Source organism: Delphinus delphis, chromosome 11 (genome assembly GCF_949987515.2).
Source record: "Delphinus delphis chromosome 11, mDelDel1.2, whole genome shotgun sequence".
Lineage (NCBI taxonomy): Eukaryota > Metazoa > Chordata > Mammalia > Artiodactyla > Delphinidae > Delphinus > Delphinus delphis.
The window spans coordinates 26,517,570-26,526,496 of record NC_082693.1 but is presented as its reverse complement, the minus strand read 5'-3'; the positions used below and the strand labels follow the sequence as shown (position 1 = coordinate 26,526,496).

At 39.8% G+C, this 8,927-nt stretch overlaps 1 non-coding gene across 1 annotated transcript; it reads right to left on the bottom strand.

Annotated features, from left to right (window-relative positions):
* Positions 1-2,151: 2,151 nt before the first annotated feature.
* On the bottom strand, positions 2,152-2,292 carry LOC132434613 (U4 spliceosomal RNA). The gene has a single exon (XR_009521337.1). It is a non-coding gene; the product is annotated as a U4 spliceosomal RNA (small nuclear RNA).
* Positions 2,293-8,927: the final 6,635 nt, after the last annotated feature.

The window sequence follows — 8,927 nt, the reverse complement described above, 5'->3', positions numbered from 1 at the left end:
CTGCAGCTAGAGAAAGCCCGTGCACAGCAACAAAGACCCAAAGCAGCCAAAAATAAATTAATTAATTTTTAAAAATTTTATTGCTTAAAAAAAAATGTAAAATAGGGTAGTGTCCACATAGTATTAGGTTTAACCATGTGAGATTGTTGTTTTTGTAGGCCAACACAATCAAGTATCAGGAATTTTGTATGGTTCAACTTAATATTGAAACATGCTCCTATTATCAAGGATGTGTTGGGGGAAAAAGTAAAATTTCAGAATATAGCTAAAAATATACTGAAAGAAAAGTTGTTTGGTACACTTTGGAGGGTGAAGGAACAGAAGACTTTCTGGATATACAGAGTAGTTTATAGGTCCCTTAAATTTGGATTGCATTGTTACTTTATCCATGTATATTTAAAAATATGTTCAATGTATTCTTCTAATTCTAAAGGACTTTAATTGTATCTTAAGACATATAAGTGTCTTGTTGAATTTTAAAGACCTTTAAACTAATATAAGCCCATGTTATTCTCATATTCTCAGAACCACTCAATTTTAATTCATATTTAAAATGATATATGGAAAAGAAAGGGTTATTGTGCAGCAGGTCTGCAACTAATTCCCTTTTGTTTCTAGGAGACACTTCTGGGAAAGAAAGAAGGGAGGTGATCTGGTTTAATTTTCTTATGATCATTCTACTAAATAGACCTCGTGGCAAAGAAGCCAGTGGTATTGCTGGCTGAAGAGTCCTTACCTATGGCATGCTTTTAGCAGAATATATCTAGTTGTCTATGATTGCTTATGGTAACCAAACCTGGAATCTATGAATTTAGGAAATGGCTTCCTGGAAAATATCATGTAAGCTATGTAACTACCTGGGTATAAAATGGATACTTCATGATTAAAATGACTTTTGTTTTAATGTGATGCACACATTGCTTAGAAACCTCATCTGTTAATCTTGGCCAGAGCTGTGTTGATGGTCCCAGATCCTACCCTACTTCACCTGTGTCTCATGATTATTTGTATCCTTGAAACTGTAGAGAAGCTTGATTCTAGGTAATTCTCTGGTTTGTTGAGTTTGATTTGACAATCTGATCCTTTGTGTTATCCCATTATGTGAATTTTGGATGTCACCCGTAATTTTCTGATTTATAGCCACATTGTATGTAAGATATATCCAAATGAATACATATAATGGGCTTTTTAATAGCTGCATAGTATTCCATTAAGCATAGGTATCATAATTTATTTATCCAGTTTCCTATTGAAAAATATTTTGATTGTTTTCATTCTTTTTGCTATTATAAATATTGCTGTGATAAAGATCCTTATTAATAGGTCAACTTGCACAATTGGGAGAATATTTATAGAAGTAGAATTTCTGGGTCAAATGATGTGTGCATTTTCAATTTTAAGAGCTATTGCCAGGACTTCCCTGGTGGTCCAGTGGTGAAGACTCTGTGCTTCCACTGCAAGGGGCACAGGTTCGATCCCTCATAGAGGAACTAAGATCCCATATGCTGTACAGAGTGGCCAAAAATGTTTTTAAAGAATTAATAAATAAGAGCTATTGCCAATTTGTTCCTTATAGATATTACGAATGTATACTCCCATCAATTATTCACCAAACCAAAAAGTGAAAATTTTTATATCATTTTAAGTTTAATTTGCTTTTCTCTTGTGGGTACAATTAAGCATCAGATAATACATCTTTTTAAAAATTTAATATTTCATTTTACGTCTGGGACCTGGATTGGTAGTTTGGTCATAAGGTGAAACATAAGGTGATGCTGTGTTAAAGATGTCCTTCTTCACAGATTTTTGATGCCCGAAATTCTCTGCAAAACCCCCAGCTTCAGTTCAGTCATTAATCTCATGTTAAAACAAGCTCCATATAGAACAATGATAATTATCAGTCTTTGGGTCTTAGTGCAAAAGAAGACTCTGAGTGTGGTTAAACAAGAGGGAAGTGAGTCCTGCTTATGGCAGAAAAGGCACTGGGAAGGAAATCTACTCCTTATAAATGCTTTCAACCAACTGGCAGTAGGAAGGATACAGGGAATAATGAGAAGTAGTTTTAGAAGTGGTAGAAAATCACTTCACATTAATGGAGGAAGTGGCATCACAAGTTGTTGTTTTTGTTTGTTTGTTTGCTTTTAAATTCAGATTCCGTGGAAACTGTCAAAAATTGCCAATGCTCACTATTTTTCAAGTTGTCCCGACAGGGTATTGGGAAAAGTTTTCAATTAGCAATAATCGCACCTTGGATAAACCTCATTGGCTCTGATACTGTCACTGCACAAAGCTACAAGTTTTTAAAGAAGGCAGTGGAATGGTTGGAATATTTAAATACAAGATGATTTTTGAACAGTTACTAGGGTTGACTATAAAATGTGTTGCTGAAACAGGGAAGCTAAACTAGATATTTTATAGGGAGATATAAAGAACCTAGACTAATGATTATGTACACCAAGAGGGAACAATTTTTTATCTAAAAGTAAATAATCAACATCATCATCTTCACCATAATTTTAACATAGTTGTTTCACCATTGCCCTGCTGTTCTGAGTCAAGTTCCTTCCAAAACAACAGGGTAATTGAGAAGCAAAAAAAGCACTGTTTGTAATGGTGTGTGCAGGATGAAGAGGAAACGAGAAAGGATGGTAAAGCTTCTCAGGGGTAGTAAGAACCTGGAGCAGTTGCCACCATTGGGCCCGAAAGGCCCAGGGGAAAGAGCAACTGTTAGAATGCAAAGAAAGTAGCTCAAGTTGGAGGAAAGGGACCCGGGACAGGAGCCTTGGCCTTCAGAAAAGGATGCAACGACCAGCAGGGAGAGAACAAGTAGAATAAATACTTCAAACTTATTCTCCTCATGCTCTCTCTTCTCTTGTCAGTGGCCCCCATTGGCTGAATCTAATTGGAAACCATGTTATGCTGAATAATGACCCTCCAAGATGTCCATGTTCCAATCCTTAGAACCTGTGAATATGTTACTTAAATGGCAAGAGACTTTACAGATGTGATAAAGAATATTGAGACGGGAAAATCCTGGGTGGGCCCAATGTCATTGTAAAGGTCTTTTTTAAGTGAAAGAGGGAGGCAGGAGAGTCAGAGTGAAAGATTTGAAGATGCTATGTTGCTCACTTTGAAAATGGAGGAAGGGGCCATAAACCAGGGAATGCAGATGGCCTCTAAGAAGTTGGAAAAGACAAAGAAATATTCTCCTCCAGAACCTCCAGAAGGAATGCAGCCATGGCAACACCTTGATTTTAGCCTAGTAAAATTTGTTTCAGACTTCTGACCGCCAGAACTGTAAGATAACAAATTTGTGTTATTTTAAGCCACTAAGTTTGTGGTAATTTGTTATAACAGCAATACAAAACTAATACAGAAACAAAGAGCAAGGAAGCCTGTTGATGCAGTCCACAATATTTTAATCCCATGGACACAGAAAAAGGTAGAAATGGACAGAAAGTTGACCCATGGGGCAAATAGAAACTACACAGCACGTTCCACCCTTTTTACTCCTCATTCTGCATTCTGTTCTTGGACAAAAAGTTTGTTCCTCAACACCAGAGACACACAGAGTCCCGTCAACCACCGTATTACCACAGGATGATGTCAATTCAGTCATACTTCCAACCTGAAACCAAAAACATTGGTCACTCCTAGAACCCTTTATATAAGTTGACTGGGGGAAAAAGGAGAGAGGGAAATCATTAACAAAAAATGTATTTACTAATTTCTTCACTGCTGTATTTACTTTAAAAACTAAGTTGATAATTTTATCTATTTTCTTCCACCACCCATTCTATAATCCCCTTACCTCTGCCAGCACCTTGTCTAGACAGAGTCGTTTACCTGGTGGGGTGAGCCAACCTTTAGTGATTCTATCTTTATCAAGTTGCCGCAGTTTCCCATTGACTCTTATTATTGGCCGTGGCTGTACTGAAAGGCACCGTGTGAGTCTCCTGGTTCTAGATGTAGTCTTCCTTGCTTCCACTTCCAAATTTCCCCTGGTAATCAGGACCACTCAATCTGGCCAGTAGAGAGACCAACTTCTCTACCCAGTGTTTCAGTGGCATGAGGAACTCAAAGTGGTCAGGGGAAAGTCTCAGCTTCCAATTTACAAGAATCTTGACTCTATTCCCTGGAAGACACATTCCTCTCCTGGGTGCTAGAACCTCTAAATCCACTAAGCCCAAGAATTGTAGATAGGAAGCAAAAACCCTTCAGTAGGTATTTAGGTGTAGTAGTGAGAGGATTGCTCCTGCTTTAACCCTTTGGCTCCCAGATGTACTTACCATAGTTGTAGAAGGGAGAGACCTGAACTACCATAAATAGTTGGATTCTCAAAACAGACCCACATGAATCATAGGTCTCACCAACACCAGACTTTATCAATGATTCAACTGATACATGCAGGATACAGACATAAATGTGTCACTTGTTCCTAGAGGAGCTAAATCTATCAGATACATCTTCCTAATTTTCCTTTTCTCCCACATTGGGATGCATTTTGGTCTTGGAGTAATAGATGAGCACTTAACTTTGTGTTCTCAGAGAAAACCATTTGGTAGGTAGAAAGATCCGCATGACTAACTCTCATTACTCAGCCAGTCATGTCCACCAACCCATAAATTCCACATTTATTTACAGTAAGAAATCTAGACAGTAATTTAGTATATCTTGCTAAAAAGCCATATTTAGATAATGAATTCCTTACACTTTGGGTTGGCCAAAAACTTCATCCAGGTTTTTCTGTAACATCTTATGGAAAGACCCGAACGAACTTTTTGACCAATGCAATGCTTTCACTAGTAAATGCCATTAGTGTGTTTACAGGGCAGGATGGTTAACGTCAATCATTTCTTACCATATCACTGATAGGGAGGAAATAAATGAATGACAGGCTTTCCTTCAGAGAAATATTTATTAGTTACTGGTTTAAGGTATATAGTGTAGGATGGTACTGACCTCACAGGGTGTTCTCTCCTGGAAGCTGCTTCTGGGTGATGGGATATGTTTTGACAGGTGAATATTATGGGCATGAACACATTGTCAAAATTATTTTGCTGTAAAGTGAATCATCTGTCTGGAGTCTGTGCGTGAATAACATACACAAAATTGGCAGAGGTGGTTTTGGCAGGACAAGTAAAACTATACCTGAAATGTATGTCTATCCCTAAGAGGACAAGTCACTCCATCTCCATGATGGAGGGGATTCTGTGTAATCACTCTGCCACAGGGTGGGCTAATTTCCCAGGAGATGGTGCCACATTTGGGCTCATCACTGGCCTCCATTGTTGTTAGAGGTGGTAGCCACCACCTCAGCCTGGTGAGGGGAGGGTAATGTTGAACTATGTATATTAGCTTGCTAGATTTTCCATAACAAAATACCACAGACTGAGTGGTTCAAACACCAGAAATTTTTTTTCTCTGGAGACTAGAAGTCCAAGGTCAAGGTGTTGGCAAATTTGGTTTCTCTCAAGGCCTCTCTGCTTGGCTTGCACATGGCTGCCTTCTCACTGTGTCCTCATAAAACCTTTTCTCTGTGCACTTGTCCTTAGTATGTCTTTTATGTCCTAATCTCCTCTTCTTACAAGAACAGGAGCCAGATTTGATGAGGGCCCACCCAAATGGTTTCATTTTAACTTAATTACCTCTTTAAAGGCCCTGTCTCCAAATACAGTCACTTTTTGACATTATGGGGTTAGGGCTTGAACATATGAATTTTAGTGGAATTTTAGTTTAGTCCATAACACGCTGCTTTCTGGATGCCCCAAATTCATGTCTTTCTCGTATGCAAAATACATTCACCCCATCTCAATAGCACAAAAGTCTTAGCCATTTCAGCATCACCCCTAAGCCCCAGATCTCATCTGAAAATCATCTAAATCAAGTAGAGGTGAGATTAAAGGTATGATTCATCCTGAGGCAAGTTTCCTCTCCAGTTGTAGACATGTGAAACCAGAGGGGTTATTTACTTCCAAAATACAACATTGGAACAGATACATAATAGACATTCAAAAAGGGAGAAATTTGAAAGAAAAAGGGATCACAGATCCCAAGAAGTCCACAACCTAGCAGGGCAAATTTCATTGGATTTTCAGGCTTGACAATAATCTTCCTTGGTTTGATACCCTGTCCTCTGGTCCCACCAGGGTGCTGGCCCTACCCTCTGGGTCCACTGGGGCAGCAGCATCACCTTGGGGTTCTGGGAGATATCATTGCCCCTCTGGCCCTGGGCAGTAGCTCTGCTTCCAAGGTTCTATCTCTGAATACAGTCACACTCTGAGGTACAGAAGTGTGAGTTTGGGGGTGAGGGTCACAATTCAATCCATAGCACCATGCATACCTGCCACTATGGATACTTATACATGAGACCATTAAGTAAACACTGAGATAACTAGGGGAGAAAGGCTTACTGATATCCAGAGGTTGGGTCATCTTGGCTACCTGATTATTGAGCTCTTCCTCCAGAATGGATGCCCTCTGGTGGCACTTACATGGGACAATAATAGCTTCACACTCCATAACCATTTTGAGAAGTCAATCCCCACACCTTTCCCCCTTGTCTTCTTGTTGTCAATCGTCTAATTCTCTTTTTATCAAGTCTCTATGTAACTAGTGAACTTTTAGCCACTATCCAGGAATCAGTTTAGATACATATCTCAGGATATTTCTCTTTCCACATGAAGTACACAAGCAAATGTATCTTCTAGTTTGCTGCCCCTGGGAGGGTTTCCCTCCACCACTCTCAGAATTATCCCCAAGTGATTCTATAGTGCTGAGATCTTCCATTTCTGGCCAGTTTCAGGCTGACATTTTTTTCCTACTCTGCTTTCTGGGCACAGAAAACTCCATGTAAAATCTTAAATGTGAGATGAAGAGAAGGCAGTAAAACAGCACATGCAGTTACCAAGACGCTCTGACTCAATTACTTGTACAGTTTAACTGTGCCTCTCGAATCTACTTCACCACAGTCTTACATATAATATTGCCATTCAATTATAAAGTGCCACCGTTCACATGTAATGTTCTAATTTGATCATCATATAACACTTAGTTCATGGTTGGCAGTTTGGGTGAACTAAATACTTGGACATTTCACAGTCAAGGGCTCAGACTCTAGCAGGTCCCAGTAGCAAGTGAGGAGCTACTTTTCAAATGGAGCATGGTTGTCAGAAAGACGGTATGGCCTTCTTCCAAAACTCTGGGAGTCTCTGATATGGCTCTTCTACTGAGGCCTCCTAGAGGCTAAATGCAGCATCTTTGTCCCCCACAGACACTTCCATCATTGGGACTGCTGTCACCTACAAAAGTGTCAGGGAAGCTCGCACCATACCGTAGACTTGCTACAGAAATGTCTACCTCTGGGTTTTACTTGAAACTAGAAGCCTATGGGTTACCTGGCAAATGAGAAGCAGCAACAACACATCAGACATAGTGTAAGTTGTCAATTCAAAGAGGTCCTCCAAGAATGATGCCTCTTTCTTCCTGGGGAGCAATGCAATAGGCAACAATTTCTCTCACTTTAGAGGGGATATCCCAACATGTCTTCAGACCACTGGACCCCTAGAAATCCACCAAAGAGGCAGGTCTTGAATTGTGTGACATTTATCTACCATTCTCTGGCAAGATTGTGCCCATAAAGGTCAATCTTCCAGGGATATCACAAGATAGAGAAGAATAAAGAATATATATGAAGGGGGGAAAAGAGGGAGAGACATAGCACAGAAGTAAGGTTGTCAAAGTTTATTGCTATCCCTAACATATAAAGGCAAACTGCTTTTGATGATCTTTGATAAAAGGAATTGTAGAGAGAGAAAGAAAGGGATTATATTCTAGGTCATTAGTTCATACCAAGGGCCAGAGGCTATGTTGATTTGCTCCATAAATATACCACAACCAGAATCATAGCTTTAATTGGCATCACCCCTGATTAAGTTTCCAATAATCTACAGTCATTCTCTAAAACACATGTGGCTCTTGCCCCAGGCAGAGAATTAAGTGGGGTTGTGATAGAAATAAACACTCTGCATCTTTCAAGTCTATAGTGGTAGCACAAATCTTTAGAATTTTCCCAGGGAAACAGAATTACTTTTGGAACACGGTGTTGATGGGTTGGAGAGAGAGTTACAGCAGCTTCCACTTGAACCTTCTAACTATAGTCCTCACTCCATCAATCAAAGAGCAGTTACTAAATATTTCTTTTCCCACCATACAGTCTGAGACTAGGGAAGCAACCATAGAATGGCTCCATCATGCCATTGGACCCATTGTGAAAGTGACTCTGATCAAGATACTGTATATCACCTGACCTCCATAAGGTCCAAGTCTGACTGGTGATCTATGGTGGATTTCTTTGTTGATTTGCTTTTGTTTTGTTTTGCTTTATATAATTTCTTTTTTGTAAATTTACTTATTTATTTATTTATTTTTGACTGCATTGGGTCTTTGTTGCTGTGCGCGGGCTTTTCTCTAGTTGGGGGCAAGTGGGGGCTGCTCTTTGGTGCGGTGTGTGGGCTTCTCATTGCGGTGGCTTCTCTTTTGCAGAGCACCGGCTCTAGGGTGCAGGGGCTTCAGTATTTGCAGTACATGGGCTCGGTAGTTGTGGCTCACGGGCTCCAGAGCACAGGCTCAGCAGCTATGGCGCATGGGCTTAGTTGCTCCGCGACACGTGGGGTCTTCCTGGACCAGAGTTCGAACACGTGTCCCCCTTCATTGTCAGGGAAGTCCACTTTATATAATTTTATTTTATTTATTTTGTATCTCTGGGGAATTAGCTTTAGTTCAAAGCCAATATCAAATAACCCGTAAATATATTTACCTTTTTCCAGTTCATAGTCACACTGTCCACTTGTGTCTGGGAAAAGTTTTACTGAAGATTCACAAAACACACCTGTGGTCACATTGCAGGGTCCTTTGGGGCTTCTGTC